Here is an 18,151-nt window from a genome sequence, read left to right on the forward strand (position 1 = left end):
ACATATATAAACAATCAACTTTTTCATTTAAAAACAAAACGAAAACAAACAAGCAAAACTTCCATCCAGATTTGAAGGCTGTCAAAATTACCCCGTATGTTCCAGAGCAGGAAGCAAAGTGGATGAACTGCCTTCCTGGGTAGGGATTGTCTGTCCTCTGAGGGGAGGTGCAGGTCTCCTCTGTATTCTCTCCTGTCATCACACCAAAGATCCAGCAAACTTCTGCATTGTTCTAAGATGGTCACGCAGAGACGCAAGAGCAGAACATCTCATTTACTACTAACGATGGAATTCGGGAGAGGGTGGTCCCGTTTATGCTCCTCCATTTCCATCCAGGCAGAGGCCAAAAACTGGCCTCCTATAAACTTCCTTGTACTGGGTTCCTGACCCCAAGGCTAGAAAATTGGTCTTTCTCTCCAATGTTAATCTGTAGCCTTCACTTGAAGGTCTCCCAGGAAGCAACAGGAAGAAAAACGCATTTGTGAAAATTTTCTTAAAAAATAAAGTATGAACTGACATTTCTTTTCCTACAAACAGCCAGAGAAGGCTCAATACATGAAAAAAAAAAATCCTCAATATAGAAAAAACAAACAAAAAACCCCAAAACAGTCCTCAGGTTTCTTCATGTATCATGGAACCAAAACAGTTAAAGCCAGAGATATACTAACACAATAGATGTGCTCACTCTCCTCTCAAGAGTCTCTTCAGCTTTTAAATATATTTTTGAAGTGGGGAGCCCAGCTTGAGACCACACACAGCATTTACAAGGGATTTGGACACATCAGGTGTACTACTGGAACCACCTGGGCAAGCCCTTACTCTAAGCTCAGTAAACCTGACCTAGGAACAAAGCTTTAGTCTCAGGGGGAGGGATGAGTTCATGTGTGGTCCGGTGACAGAAATTTGTCTCCTAGTCCAGCTCCCATAGGTTCACAACTGAATCAGTTAAAATGACAGGAGACAAAAAACAGATCAAAGAACTGCTTCAGTAAAGAAATAGATTGAGGGTGGAGATCACGGGCTCTCAGGTCAGGCGACCTGGGCTCAAGTTTGGCTAGACCACAGTAGCCTGTGTGACTTGAGATAAATGAATTCTAAAGCTGCTCAAAGCCTCAGTTTTCCCATCTGCAAAATGGACAGAATAATAGCACCTACCTCACAGCGTTGTTATAAATATTGAAAGACACCCAACTGCCTTTCAACAGTAGTCTGGTAAGTAAATCACGGTGTTTCACACAATGGAAATGCTAACACCAACGAGAATGAACAATATACAATGACGTACAATAATAAGGATGGGTCTTGCAAACACAATGTTGAAAGAAGTCAGACACAAAAGGAGTGCATACTGTATGATTTCATTTATCTAGAGCTCAAAAACAGGCAAAGCAAATAACGTGTAGTGTTCAAAGACAAGGTGGACCTCCTGAGACAGCTGAATGTGCAACTGACATGTCACACCGTGAACTAGACTTGTGATGGGCATAAGTGAACCGTTCCTTGAGGACCCACACAGAACATGGCTTACCTTCGCAACTACAACTTGAATGACAAACTGTCTACATTCAATCACATACCCCATGGCTGCTTTCACACAGGCAGACAGAAGGAAACTCCTGCAACAATTATCCAGCTAGTCAAGGCAAAAATCTAGGTCCGGAGGGGAAAGACTAGGGTTTTTTTTAACCGGATTAACCCCATGGGCTGGCTTCAGTCTTCACTGATCATGCATTAAGATCACCCCACAACTCTTTATTTTGCTGCATTTTGTAGACATGTATGGATACAATGTGACTATAAACGGATTCAAAATGTCTGCGCAGGCTGCATATCAACTCTTATTTTTTTGCTTCTATGTAGTGTAAGCAAAATGTTTCTGAATAAGTGGAGGAACCTGAAAGTAGCTCTTGGTGAGACTGGTTCCCTGATCATGCCTTCTTTTTTACACATATTGACATCCTTTTTTTTTGTTTATATATACTCTTTTCCATTATGGTTTATCACAGGATATTGAATATATCCCATGCTATATATACAGTAGGACCTTGTTGTTTATCCATCCTATACATAATAGTTCACATCTGCTAATCCCAAACTCCCAGTCCTTCCCTCCCACACCCCCTCTCCCTTGGCAACCACAAGTCTGTTCTCTATGCCTGACCATGTTTTTAAACCTTCATGAATCCACACCAAGACAAAATATTTCCAACCACAATTTTGCAGGATCGTTATGCAGCTACTTTGCACACTAATGCAAATTTACACCACAGAGTTCTGTTTGGTTCTTGTCAGGTGATGGAAACAGAGTGGATGTGAGGCGTTATTCCCTCAGACATACACAAGGCCCACCTTGTTGAACTGTTGTGCTTCTGGGCCTAGTTTGCATGTGGGAACTACACAATTATGAATACTCTGCACTACCCTCAGAATCTGTGGAGAAAGCACAAACTGCATCTCAGGGCTTAAAAGCCTCCTTACCCTCTATCCTTATTCCTTGCATGAACAAGAGAGGCTTCCAGATGCTTCGTCTTCACTCCGGGCACAGTCAATGGCTCGGCTCTCCCTCTCAACCTCTCAATCTGACTGTGTTTTTCCTCTACACTCCTCCTTCTTCTGACTCACTCAGTCCCCTCCACTTACCTATGTAGAGGAGGTTAAAAGGAGCACTGAAGCCACCCCCACTTAGATGCTCTGCGTATCTTCTAATATCGACACTATCAGCAGTAGCTTCATTTGAGGCAGATGGTTTGACGTTGATGGTGGGACTGCTCTTTATCGTTTCATGCTTGTTTTTCTAAATATTTTCTTTTTCAAACCTATTTTTAGATGCCGTGCTTCATAATTTTTCTCTATTACAAATATTCTGCGTGATTATCACATATGCACTTTCCATCTTAAGGACTTAATCTTAAAGCTCCAACTCAAGCTTTTAGAGAACGACTCCCATTGAGTTAAGGTGGTTTTATATAGCCCTGGGAAATCCTCTCGGAGTGTACATTATAAAGATGCCCTGTTTGGATGTTACTTATTAAATCTGCCTCAAAAAACAAAGGTCTTATTGGTTCAACTGGAAAAATCAGCCTCAAGGCTGTGCCAACCGGATTCTGTGTACCTACCTCACAAGCTGTCCCTTTGTTGATTTGTGCCAGCAGGACTCAGGGAGGGGTGCTGCGTGTTATGCTTTGCTCTTCAGTTAAGACGCACGGGAACAAACTAACTCAGCAAAACTTAAGCAAACACAGATCTTTTATGGACAAAACTTAAGCAAACACAGATCTTTTATGGACAAAAACTATAACTTTTGCTTCCCTGATCCAGGTACCCAAGATGGGAACCTGGATCAGGGAAGCAAAAGTTATAGTTTTTGTGTTTTCTTTTCCTCCCCACCCACCCCTTGCCTCTACCCTCTCCCTCCCTTCTTCCCCCCCCCTTCCTTCTTTCCTCTCTCTCTCTCTCTTTCTCTCTCGTACAGGACATTTGTTGAACCTGGATACAAATGCACACTTGAATTTCTCTGAAATGACATGATACAAATATGATTTTAAAAGCTTGGATGTCATTTACATTTTCCAATATTAGACTTTAATTTTATTTTCTCTGTTATTTACAGAGATTACGTGTTTTCTGGCAGCCAGAGTGCCAGATTAAGCCTGAATATACACACACTAAAGACAACAAATATTCATTCAACTTAGATTGGGTGATTAGAATGTTGAGGGTAAGATTTCAAGACAAATAATTCATTTGAGTGCAGCAGTGCAATTGGCTGACGAGTGGTGCCAGATGTCATATTATTTATGGTCAGTAATAGTAGAACCAACTTACCTCATCGGAGGCACTAGAAAGAAAAATCTGGTAGTTTGTTGAATGGGAATGAAGTGTCACTCAATTTCTCATCTAAACTAACCAATTTGATTCATTTGAGAGTTCAATCTGTAATGTAAATAAGGCGCGAACCATAAATGAAGTCTGGCCATATCAACATTTCACAAACTGTGTTCTCCAGATTGTCCCTCGAGAGGTTATGGTTTTCCGTGGGAACAAAAAAGTGGGCATTGGCCAAATAAGCTTGGAAAACACTAATAAGTTTGCCAACAATATGAACTTGAACTTGTGATATAGTTTAGCTTCCTTTCTAGTAAAATGAGAAAAAAAAACTTATAAGATTTGCTTTACCTTAATTTTTTAAACAGTTCAGCTTCATTTTGCCTTATTGAGTTTATAATGTTGTATATGTAATGCTATATAAACAAATCCTTGAGAAGGATGTCTTTTTGTAATGTGAGAAGTCCCTTATCTTGTTTATTCTATTGCATAAAAAAAGAGATTTAGTTACTATGTTAAGAATTTTGTTTATTTATATAAAAAAAGTTATGCCTTGGAAGGAGGGAGTGAGGAGAAGGGGAGGAAAGGAGAAGGAACCTGTCTATATCAAGTGTTCTGACCCTCTCCATTCTCACCTGACCCCTCACACCTACACCTACTGCGTAATTATTCAGGTCTAATAAAATGAACAACTTCCATTCCATGAAGCCGCACGATCCCATGTGGCTAAAGAATATGTTCCCACTGTTTGAACACCCTCAGTGAAGGTGAAGGGGGTGGGGTTAGGGGTTCATTACTCTGGGAGCTCCCCATTCCACTGGTGTTTGGCACAAATTCAGCTCCAGAGGAGTCAATTCTACCTCTAGGTAATTCCTTTGGCTCTCAATGACCAATTTCCATATGCTTAGCCTTGGGGGGGTCTTACTTTGTTTAGTAAGGGGTAAGCCCTAATATCTGTAGAGATTGCCTTATGATTTAAAGAGTACTCTCGCGCTGCTTTTGTCTGTGATCTTCACAATCCTATGAAGTATAAGCCCTGACTTCACCTGAGTGCCCCTTTCTCTATACCATGCTTTGTTAATGGATATGCTGGTCCCATATGTATCCATTCTGGTAATGGATAACTCATTTTGAGTTATGATTTATTTTAACATAAGATACTAAAATGAGGCATGTTTAATGACCTTCTCTTAGTGCAACCAATTATCTATTATCCTTCGCCTTAAGGCAGAGCTTTGCTGCCCTGTAGTTTAGGCTACTTGGTTATAAAATGCCTTCAAAAGTGCTAGGGTCTCTATGGGTAAATGTCAGAGGTTTCCTTTTCCTGCAAGTCTAATATTCCTTGTATCATTCTCCAGTCTTTTCCCCTTCCTATTCTTTTTTTTAATTGGTCAAATTATCCTTGAAAATAATACAGATTATCTGACCCAGAATCATACCCTTTCTTCAAAAGTCTACTTGTGTTTGCCATTTACCTAGCTATGCTTCAAAATCCTGCATGTTAAAGGGAACCCTCCTACACAGTTGGTGGGAATGTAAGTTGGTGCAGCCACTGTGGAAAACAGTATGGAGGTTCCTCAGAAAACTAAAAATAGAGCTACCATATGATCCAGCAATCCCACTCCTGGGCATATATCCGAACAAAACTATAATTCAAAAAGATACATGCACTCCTATATTCATAGCAGCACTACTGACAATAGCCAAGACATGAGAACAACCTAAATGCCCATCGCAGATGAAAGGATAAGAAGATGTGGTACATTTATACAATGGAATATTACTCAGCCATAAAAAAGAATGAAATAATGCTGTTTGTACCAACATGGATGTAACTAGAGATTATCATACTAAGTGAAGTAAGTCAGAAAGAGAAAGACAGATACCATATGATATCACTTATATGTGGAATCTAAAACATGACACAAATGAACATATCTATGAAACAGAAACAGAATCACAGACATAGAGAACAGACTGATGGTTGCCAAGGGGGAGGGGGTTGGGGGAAGGATGGAGTGGGAGGTTGAGGTAAGCAGATGTAAGCTTTTATTTATAGAATGGATAAACAACAAAGTCTACTGTATAGTACAGAGAACTATATTCAGTATCCTGTGATAAACCATAATGGAAAAGAATATAAAAGAATATATAATATATGTATATATATAATATATATATATAGCTGAATCACTTTGCTGTGCAGCAGTAATTAATATAACATTGTAAATCAACTATACTTCAATTAAAAGAAAAATCCTCCATGTTCATTTTTCATAACAGTCCCTACTGAAAACAACCCAAATGTCCATCAACTTGTGAATGGATAAACAAAATGTGACACACAGCTACAATGGAATACTATTCAGCCATAAAAAAGAATAAAGTAATGATATCTGCTACAACATGCATGAACCTTGAAAACATTATGCAAAGTGAAAGAAGCCAGACACCAAAGACCACTTATTTTATGTTTCCATTTGTAGGAAACATCCAGAAAAGGAAAATCTTTGGAGACAGAAAGTAAACTGTTGGTTTCTTGGGACTCAGGCTAGGAACAGGAGTGACTACAGATGGGCACAAGGGATCTTTCTGGTGTGATGAAAATGTTCTAAAATTAGATTGCGGTGAGGGCTGCACAATTCTATAAATTTACTAGGGATCTTTCCATTGTACATTTAAATTAGGTGAATTTTATGATATGTAAATTATACTTCAATAAAGCTGTTTTTAACAATAGTCCTTCACATCTTTACTTGATTTAGCCCATTTCATTCTCTCATTGAGAATCTGTTTAAATTCTTGTAGTGATTCCAAAATATACAACTTTTGTCTATGACCAAGACTATACATAATATTTCATTTTGATTCTAACACTTATCCTAAATGTAAAAAGCATATCCTGTTTGGTAATTTTTTTATTTTGATGAGACTGTGGTAAGCATAGTTTCAAGAATTTCGAAGCCAGGCCTGAGCTGTACAATGGTCATGAATGCTGAAGTCGAGGCTCTAAGGAATATGTGGGTAAATAAATCGTGGTATATTCACATGATGGAATATTATTATTATACAGCAGGGTTTCTCAGCCTCAGCACTAGCGACATTTTGGGCCACTGTTGCAGGGCTGCCTTGTGCATTGTAGGGTGGGTAGCAGCAACTTTCCCTCGCCCCAGTTGTAATGACCAGAAAATGTCTCCAGACGTTGCCAAATGTCCCCTGAGGAACAAAATCACCCCTGACTGCTATGCAGCAATGAGAAAGAACGAATTCCAACCACACACTAACAGTACAGACGATATGGAGGGCTCTCACAAATATAACTTGAGGCAAGAGAAGCCATACACAGGGTGTATGATATACAGTTCTATTCGTACTCTAAAGTTCAAAACCAGGCAAAAATAATCAGATGATTACCTTCGGAGGGAGAGTTCATGACTGGAAGGGGCTTCTGGGATTCGGACAGTATTCTGTTTCTTAATGTGGGCGCTGGTTATACAAGTGTGTTCACTTTATGAAAATTCATCAGGCAGACACTTAAGATTTATATATATTCATATACATATATTATATACGATACTTAAATAAAAAGTTTAAAAATATGGGCCATTGCTGTGGCTGCTGCAGAAAGAGGGCATTCAAGGTGACTCAGGAGGGGCTCAGCACCTTTCCAACAGGACGCTAATTCATCCCTCCACAGACCCACCAGGACTCCTGCTGGTCCACCCTGAACTCTGAGACACAAATCCAGTGTGTTCCACTGATGAATAAAAGCCTGTTCCTGGGTTACTTTGTTATCCAGGTGCCAAAGCCAAGAAAGTCCCTCCCCGCTGCCACCCATTTTCAATTCATACTTTGCAAAGCACAGGCCTAAAACTGATTTCAGTGTGCAACTGAGCTAAATGAAGCCAAATAAAGGAAGCACTTTCTTTAGTATTCACTCCAGAGCTAAAGAAAAACAATGGCTCTAGTTCCCAAATCTGAGAGTACTACAAATGCCCAAGGTGGCAACTCCCGTTGTGTGTTACAGTAGGGGAGAATGAGTTGTGCGGATTCATACATGTTCTCACTCTCAGTTGGGGCCCCTCCTGACCAATTACTTGTAGTTACAGATAGTGTACCAGGTGCAGAATGGAGTTTGTGGCCATAGCATTCTTTTTTTTTTTAACATCTTTATTGGAGTATAATTGCTTTACATTGTTGTGTTAGTTTCTGCTGTGTAACAAAGTGAATCAGCTATATGTATACATATATCCCCGTATCCCCTCCCTCTTGCGTCTCCCTCCCACCTTCCCTATCCCACCCCTTTAGGTGGTCACAAAGCACCGAGCTGATCTCCCTGTGCTATGCAGCTGCTTCCCACTAGCTATCTATTTTACATTTGGTAGTGTATATATGTCAATGCTACTCTCTCACTTCGCCCCAGCTTACCCTTCCCCCTCCCCGTGTCCTCAAGTCCATTCTCTACGTCTGCATCTTTATTCCTGTCCTGCCCCTAGGTTCATCAGAACCATTCTTTTTTTAAGATTCCATATATATGTGCTAGCATATGGTTTTTCTCTTTCTGACTTACTTCACAAGCAGCTCATGCAGCTCACTATCAAAAAAACAAACAACCAAATCCAAAAATGGGCAGAAGACCTAAATAGACATTTCTCCAAAGAAGATATACAGATTGCCAACAAACACATGAAAGGATGCTCAACATCACTAATCATTAGGGAAATGCAAATCAAAACCACAATGAGGTATCACCTCACACCGGTCAGAATGGCCATCATCAAAAAAATCTACAAACAATAAATGCTGGAGAGGGTGTAGAGAAAAGGGAATGCTCTTGCATTGTTGGTGGGAACGTAAATTGATACAGCCACTATGGAGAACAGTATGGAGGTTCCTTAAAAAACTAAAAATAGAACTACCATACGACCCAGCAATCCCACTAGTGGGCATATACCCTGAGAAAACCCTAATTCACAAAGAGACATGGGGGATTCCCTGGTGGTGCAGTGGTTAAGAATCCGCCTGCCAATGCAGGGGACACGGGTTTGAGCCCTGGTGCGGGAAGATCCCACGTACCGCGAAGCAACTAAGCCCGTGCGCCACAATTACTGAGCCTGCGCTCTAGAGCCCGTGAGCCATAACTACTGAAGCCCGCGAGCCACAACTAGTGAAGCCTGCATGCCTAGAGCCCATGCTCCGCAACAAGAGAAGCCACTACAGTGAGAAGCCCGCGCACCGCAAGGAAGAGTAGCCCCTGCTCGCCACAACTAGAGAAAGCTCACGCTCAGCAACGAAGACCCAACGCAGCCAAAAATAATAAATAAATAAAATAAATTTAAAAAAAAAAAGAGAGAGACATGTACCACAATGTTCACTGCAGCACTATTTACAATAGCCAGGACATGGAAGCAACCTAAGTGTCCATCAACAGATGAATGGATAAAGAAGATGTGGCACATATATATAATGGAATAGTGAGGTGGATGGACATAGCATTCTTTGATGGAGGCAATTAAGTGACACCAGATCCAGGCCTAGTAATCTGAACAATAACCAATGAGTTCACACTCCACACAATTTATCTGATCAGGAGTTACTGTTAGCCTTCAAACCTCATATATGTATATGAATGCACATATTTACAAATAAACAAGAGACAGACAATTCTCCACTGTTCTCTTGTGTCTCTGTACATCTTTTGATGTGCAGAGTGTTAACTGCCTTTTATTTCATACTATCTTTTCAAGGATGCTTGCATAGTGAACGGCCTTGGATGAGAGAGATAATGTCTCCTCCAGAGCAAAGAGTCAGCCTCTCCACTGCCCATCATAAAAAAGATTCAGGTTCCCTTCACTTACAGTTCCTCTCCTATAATACAACTCACTGCTTGTGCGGATATCCATCTAGATGCACCCATGTCACCCGCTTGGGAGATGGGGGCAAGAGAAACCAACACACACTGATGCTCATACTGATTGCTGTGCTATGAGTAATAAAGCCCTTTGTCTCTGACTCAGGAGTCTTGTTTTCTGCCAGCAACCATGCAACTATGGCAAGTTAACTTATTAGATTGCAGCTGGGATAAAATCACAGACTTTTCACAGTTGCTATTTAGATAGATAGATAGATAGATAGATAGAGCTTTCTCTTTTTGAAAAGTAAATCTCCTACCCAGCCACTCAGTTCTCTTTGCTGGAGGCAATAATACTATTAATTTACTATGCATTCTTCCAGGGATATTCTATGCACTTATAACTATATGCATCTTTTTTCCTTTTTCTCCCAAATGTTACGAGGCTATAGACACTGTTTTGCACCAGGCCTTTTTTACTTAACAAAATGCTTGGAAATCTTTCCATATGGGTATAATTAGGGGACTCATTCTTTATTAACAGCGGCAAATTAATTTGTACTATGCATATATTATAATAACAAAATAGTCCATAACATGTACTTAAAGAATCCTCTTATTGACTGATATTTAGGTTGTTTCCAACCCTCTATTACAAAATGTTGCCAAGAATATCCTTGCACATACATCATCTTACCCATTTGCAAGATCTCTATAGAAAAATTTCCAGAATTTGAATTGCTAGTTCAAGGAATATGCTCAATGTTAATTTTAATAGATATTTCCAAACACCTCTATGGAGATTGTACTAATATACATCTCCACTAGCAATGTATGAGACTGTTTCTTCTCTCACACATTTGCCAATACAACATGTTGGCTTAAGTTTTTACCCATGCCAATCTGATAGATGAAAAATTCAATCTCATACTTTTAATTTGTATTTCTTATAATGAGATTCAGCATCTTTTCATATGTTTAAGAGCCATTTGTATTTCCTTTTCTGTGAAATTCGTGTTCTTTTTCCACCTTTTTTTCTATTGAATTGCTGATTTTTTAAAATACTCATTTGTAGGAGTGCTGTATATTTTGGAAAGCAGAACTTCTCTGAATTAGAAATCTTCCCCTAGGTTGTTGTCTTTTGATTTGATTTTAATTTTTTAAAAAATTTTGGCAGGTAATTTAAAAATTTGTGTATTTGTGTGTGTGTGTGGTATCTGAATTTGTGTCACACTTAGAAAGGTCTTCTCAGCTGTGAGATCATAAAAGGTCCATATTTTTTTCTCGTAGTTTTATGGGGTTTTTTTTAATTGCTTAAATCTTTGCTCCATCAAATCTTTTCTTTTCAAAATTAATTATTAAAATATACATTAAAATGCTTATCTATATTCATAAGGCTAAGCATAGCTTAAAAAAAAAGAGATTGTTTTCTCAACTCTGTGATCACATTTTTTTAATGTTCATCCTTTGGCAGGTACAGATCTAGAATCGTCCCTAGACATAAAGTGGTTCAAAGTACAATCCACATGCATGCATATAATATAAACCTTATATATTATGTAGATAATGTTGTTATCCTATAAAAAGATAGCAGATACTTCTCCAGTAATAACTTGATAAAGGGATTCTACTCTACAAAATTTCAAAATTATATTGCCTGCAAAAATGAAGATGATCTAGAAGAGAAACACAGAGCTTCCTTGGGGAGGCAATTTACTTGACAGTTCTCGGTGCTGATTCTATACAGGGCTGGTGAGAGGGCTTAGTGCAGAATTCCCTTTTCTTCTTGTTCTTCTCTAGAGGACAAGCCATTTAGTGTGTCATTTTTGTATCAGATTTTTTTTTTTTTTTAAAGAAGGCATTGGGTCTTTTTTTTTGGTTGTGTTGGGTCTTCGTTGCTGTGTGCGGGCTTTCTCTAGTTGCGGCAAGCGGGGGCTACGCTTCGTTGTGGTGTGCGGGCTTCTCATTGCGGTGGCTTCTCTTATTGGGGAGCACGAGCTCTAGGCGCGTGGGATTCAGTAGTTGTGGCTCACAGGCTCTAGAGCACAGGCTCAATACTTATGGCACACAGGCGGCTTAGTTGCTCCAAGGCATGTGGGATCTTCCCAGGCCAGGGCTCGAACCCGTGTCCCCTGCACCGGCAGGCGGATTCTAAACCACTGCGCCACCAGGGAAGTCCACTGTGTCATATTTGATTCCAAGGTGTTCTGACCTGCTGTAGGTGAAATTTATTTTCTGTCTTGATAGTTTTATAGGAGAACTATAGGAAAAGGAAAATTTTAATTCTTTTAGGTTTAATATATATGGACACATTGCTTTCAAAATACCTATAACCAAATTCACTTCAAAATGAGACAGAAGGGGGACTTCCCTGGTGGCGCAGTGGTTAAGACTCCACACTCCCAATGCAAGGGGCCCGGGTTCGATCCCTGGTCAGGGAACTAGATCCCACATGCACGCCGCAACTAAAAGTTCACATGCTGCAACTAAGGAGGCTGCCTGCCACAACTAAGACCCGGCGCAACCAAATTAATTAATTAATTAATTAACAAAAAAAGGGAGAGAAGGAGAAAGAAACAAAAAGAAAGCTGCTGTCCTAAAGAAACCAACTGTAGATCAGAAAACTTGCCATTAATTTAAGAACTGCCATTATTAGCAGGGGGAGAGATAAATTAGAAGTTTGGGTTAAAATATACACACTACCATGTATAAAATAGATAACCAACAAGGACCTACTGTATAGCACAGGAAACTATACTCAGTATTTTGAAATAACCTATATGGGAAAAGAATCTGAAAAATATATATATATATTATACCTGAAATCTGTACACTTGAAATTAATACAACATTGTAAATCAATTATACTGCAATAAAAAATAAATTAGAAGAAAAAGAATTGCATTAGCTTGAGTCATCTAATCTTTTTAAGTCAAATATCTATATTAAATCTGTTTTTTCCTTTCATTTACTACATTAAGAATGAATAATCTCTATGAAGATAAGTACCATATAAGGCAATGCATTATTAGTTTTTAAACCCAATGAGATAAATAAAGTTGATCAAAATCCATGATCAGACAAAACAAGGCAAGAGGTTTATTAGCTTGGGTGGGAAAGGCAGATGGTTATAAATTAATTTGATTCATTCTTAGTAAATTCAGATGATAAGTATGAAATATATAAACGGACAGCATTTCTGCCCATGAGGTACTTATATATTTTTCCTAGAAATGTTAGAGTTACACTGACAAATCACAATGGAAAGGCAGGCTGATTTTTGGAGAGTTCTTCCAATGTGGGTCTTTAATATTCAAGGCCATCAAATGTGGCAAGGGAATCTTTTTAGATTTATTCCCGTTGGAACGTGCCAGGTTCAACAGTAAGATCTGGAGACTTACATTATCAAGAATCACAAGCTACTTACAAAAACAAGCCACTCTCTTAATTGTGATTTAGGAATGGGGCAAATTTCCAGGGATAAGTTGTCACCACAGCCAGGAACAACTGACTAAGAAAGAATGATCTCCAGGTTTTTCCAGAAAGCTGTCTGTTCATTAGGTAATGTTAAAATAGGACAAGGGTGGCAAGCTTTTAAACATTCCAGCTGTAATATTTAATTTTAAATATTCTGTGAGGAATGCAGCCATCCCAGAAGTCTGCGTTAGCTGGTAAATGGCCTAGCGTTTTTGAAAAAAAAAATCTGAAAAGAGCAAATAGCATTCTGAAGTAGAGAAAACCCATTTGTTACTAGCTAGCTGGAGGTCCTCAGGCATGTCACAATGCCCCACATTTGTACAGGGAAGGAATTAAGCTAGGCAGTGGTTCTCAAGGCAGGCAGAACCGAGGAACCTCTTACCCAGCTTTTAAAGAACCCCACACAGACCAATTCAATCAGATTCTTGGGAGTGGTGTCCAGGCATCAATATTTTGTAAAGTGTAGCAGGGTTGAGAAACACCAGACTAGATAATCGCTAAGGTCCCACCCATATCTCAATAAATGAAGGGGAGAATTCAGAATACTGGCACAAGAAATGGAACTCAAAAAAACATAAAAGCCGTCCAAGTGTAAAGCAAATCCTAACCAGGGGTGTACAACACACAAATATCAGCAGAGAATGATATTCTCACATGAACTGTGGCTCCATGAACAAAAAAATATGCTTGATTAGTAAAGACAACATCAATAAAAACATTCAAGGCACAGAACATGAAAGGTATTATGTCATTAACATCTGGTGGTACTGGTACTTTTTATCCAATTCCAAATTTATGACATACATACATATCAAGCTCTGACCATTCAAAGACTCAAAGCTCTTTTCAATAGAAATTAAAAATCAAACAGTGTGAAGTGGTAGGTTTTTAATTTCTCACTGAAAAACATCAAGAGTTGATATGGCAAAAGCCAAGAGATTACTTTATGAAGACATGTGCATTCCTTGCTTTTTGGATGAAAGAGATAATGCTAAATGATAACAGCCAGAATCAATACTATGACTAAGATTATGACTAAGCACTGTAGGTTGATTCTTAGAAGTGATTCATTCGAACTGGGCCTCAGAAAATACAACAAAATAAAAACCCTCCCTCATGTGACCTTCTATCTTGGATTTTAGCCAATAGGGCCTGAGTTCTTAAACTGCATATTAGACATGGGCCTTGTCTGGGCATCTGTGAACCCTCTGGAACTGCCTGTAAAAACTGTGTGTGTGGGCCTGCGTGGGTGTACCCATGCACAGAGCTTTCTTAACCTTTTTTGAGTCAAGAACTCCTTTGGTAGCCTATGGACCCCTTCTCAGAAAAATGTTTTTAAATGCATAAAATAAAACACAAAGGACTGCAAAGAAAAAAAAATGAATTAGTTATCAAAATGGTTTTTTAAAATTACAGGACAGTAATAAATGTCCTTCTTTATCAGCATATTAAATAACAAGATCCTGATGTTTAGGTAGACGGCTATAGTAATCATCTTAATTTCGAAGTAATAAAGAACACAGTTATTTTCATGACATCAACAACTTACATGATATGAAAATATCTCTAACTTCTATTGCTGATATAATCACAGGTACTGTTAATACTGCTATGATTTGTTGTCTGTGATCATCATTGAAGGAAGCGAGACTTTTCTATTATAGGTTATGAAAATAATTTCCCCATCCAAGTTCACAACCCTCCTAAATCCTCTGGACTCCAGATGAAGAACTTCTGATCTATATCTTTATCCACCTTGAGGGGGTTTGATGATAAGTCTCCAGCAAGGATAGAACATTAGACCACAAAGCACTTAATAAGCATTGCAAGGATTGGTTTCCATAAGGTCCTGCAGACACAGAGCCCTGGAAAGTCACAAAACAGTAGGGAAAAGGTGAAGGGCTCTCTGAGGTGGGACCGTAAGGAATGCTCTGTGAGTTTCTGGAGCTAAAGTTCAAATGCATCTTATTTTTAATTTAATATATGTTTTAATGTTCTGCATAGTTCCTAAAACATGTACAGTGACTTACAGGATCCATAAAGCACAGCAAAAGCTCACTTCTGAGTGGATGAGAAAAAGAAAAAACATAAGGGGCATAAAGTGAAATGATACCAAGCACGAAGCTGGTGCAAAAATAGAAAGTGAGCCACAAATTTGCTTCCGAGCTTTTTGGCAAAAATAAAGCTGCACAGTCACAGAATGCACAGTTTCCAAAGGATTACACACACACACACACACACACACACACACACACACACACACACACACACACAAAAATCCTCAGAAAAAATACAGCCTTTCTGGTACTAAGACTGAAGAGGTATTTCTCCCATGGATCTTTATAAAGAGAATATCATGCGTTGTAATTAATGAACAATATCTTCAATAATATCATTAAAAGAGACATAACAATGAGTTCCCTAGAACTTTTTAAAAAATAATGTTTTTTTAAAACAAAACAATGGCAATACACCAAACACAATTCAACTGGGGGCTCATGAAGTAGAGCTGGGTACTCAGCTTTCTGAAGTCAGATGTGAGTGATGTGCTGACAGGCCATTGACCTAAGTCAGTCGGAACTGAACACTGGCCCCCCATTGTCAATAGCAGGAGGTGGCGCACTTTTCTTAAAGAGGCGGATAATAAATATTTTCAGCTTTATAGGCCATACAGTCTATTGCAAATACTCATCTCTGCAGTGAAAGCAGCCACAACATGTAAATAAATGGGCATCACTGTGTTCTAATAAGCTTTATTTATGGACACTGAAATTTGAATTTCATACACTTTTCACATGTTGTGAGATATAATTCTTCCTTTGATTTTTCACCCAACCATTTAAAAACCATTCTTAGCTTACAGGTTATACCAAAACAGGGTAGGGGCTGGATTTGGCCACAGGACATAATTTCTTAACTGCTGGTCTACAGGATCAAGTTTTCTCCAGATAGCTCCTTGACTCTTGTATCCTTCTCTTTCCTCAAGCCTCTGTCTAAATCAGCTTTTTAAGGTAATAACTGCTTCTATACTTTATATGCAACTATACACAGATCCAAGAAGGGTGCTATCATGGAGACAGACATGGCTTCAGAATTCGTATGTCCCATGGAAATATGAAGGTAATCCAGCATGAATTAGCAGCAAAGAAATGGTTTAGTTTCCAGTCTCCTCATTAAAATAAACACACAGGGGGCTTCCCTTCCCTGGTGGCGCAGTGGTTGAGAATCTGCCTGCCAATGCAGGGGACACGGGCTCGAGCCCTGGTCTGGGAAGATCCCACATGCCGTGGAGCAACTAGGCCCGTGAGCCACAACTACTGAGCCTGCGCGACTGGAGCCTGTGCTCCGCAACAAGAGAGGCCGCGATAGTGAGAGGCCCGCGCACCGCGATGAAGAGTGGCCCCCGCTCGCCACAACTAGAGAAAGCCCTCGCGCAGAAACGAAGACCCAACACAGCCATAAAATAAATAAAAATAAATAAATTTTAAAAATAAATTAAAAAAATAAACATACAGACACAACACCAAAAAAATGGTAATAAAATTTGAATACACAACCTTCTCTATTTCAAGGATCACGTGCTATTTTTTTAGAAGCATATAAAAAAGTGGGTATAATTAGCTGAATCACTTAATTCATGTATTGTAGTGTTTACAGCACTAGATGTCCCAATGAAAATGAGGCCATATGGTGTTTCACAGCACACAATTAACTTGGTACAATCCCAATAAGAAAGCCTTCATTCCAAATATCATTCAGGTGTCCCTGAGCTTCTGTCTGCTTGGAGACAAAACAAAGAACTAGGCCACTGAACTTGGCAAACTTGGGTTGTCTCTACTATTATATGGGCTCACCAGAAGGCGTAGGGAATTTATGCTATCTCTTTATTTTAGTAAAGATTTGTAATCCTTATACCCACCCATTCTAGAGAGCGGCTAGGATAATTAATAAGAATTTATGAATAAGCCTTGATGAGTATGATGAAAGAAAGGTATTAATGCATACCCAGAGGAACCCTGCTATAATTCAGGGAGGGGGCAATTGCCCTCATGGAAACACAATACACATCAAATCAAGTCTCCTAGAAATGTGTAACTGCCTTCAGAAGATGCTCTAAACCACACAATTATAGTGTTCAGCACAGGTCTTAGCTGCCTTTCTAAACACCAGCCCTGTAAGTGCTCCACTGAAGGCTGTGTTTCATTACCTCTGTGTATTTTCTTCATATTCTTTTGCAATTGGTTCTGTTAATGAGGCTGTGTATATGACACAGGCTCCTTGAACCACGAAAGATTAAAATTCTGTGCTGAGCTGTGGAAATGTCAATGAAACCTCTAGTACATCCAGAGAACAGGCCCATAGCTTGTGGGGCTTTGGGAACTTGTAACTCATGAATGCTTGACTGTGCAGCGCCCACATAATGAACAAGGCCAAGTCTAGAGTTACATGTAAGTCACTGCAATTACTTCTAAGGACACTTTTTCTTGGGTATATGCATTCACCCACTAGAACACTGAAGCTTTGTATTATTAAGGTGAAATGTTGGGTTCGATTCCAAACACTACCGTTCCTAAAATTGGCCGCAAAGCGTCATCCAAACTAACATTTATTGCCTTTTAATGGCATTTGCTCAAATCCACATCTTCTAAAGATTATAATCAACATTCCAAAAAGCACCTGAGGAAAATCCCTTTCAAAGCGACCACTTAATCTTTTCAGTTTCTTCACTGCGTTAATCTGCATCCACAAAGTTTAAATGTATGTTTCAGTCATCAGAATAATCTTCATTTTGACAGTTGTAGTATCCATGACATCTATTACATTAACGAATGAAAAAAAAAAAAGAATCATTGAAAACATGGCGTTCGAATTTAGGAGGGAGTCAGCTCTGCCACTCACACTTATGCATCCTAAGGCGAGTTATTTAATCTCAATAAGCCTTACTGTTCTCAACTATAAAATGTGGATAAGAACATCAACTACTCCATGGGTTACTGT

General features: G+C 39.1%; 1 protein-coding gene across 6 annotated transcripts in view; it reads right to left on the minus strand.

Annotated features, from left to right (window-relative positions):
* The window catches only part of PAPSS2 (3'-phosphoadenosine 5'-phosphosulfate synthase 2), a 203,454-nt gene that overhangs the window by 56,630 nt on the left and 128,673 nt on the right, over positions 1–18,151 (minus strand). The window lies entirely within an intron of this gene.

The sequence above is a fragment of the Balaenoptera ricei genome, chromosome 16 (genome assembly GCF_028023285.1).
Source record: "Balaenoptera ricei isolate mBalRic1 chromosome 16, mBalRic1.hap2, whole genome shotgun sequence".
Taxonomy (NCBI): domain Eukaryota; kingdom Metazoa; phylum Chordata; class Mammalia; order Artiodactyla; family Balaenopteridae; genus Balaenoptera; species Balaenoptera ricei.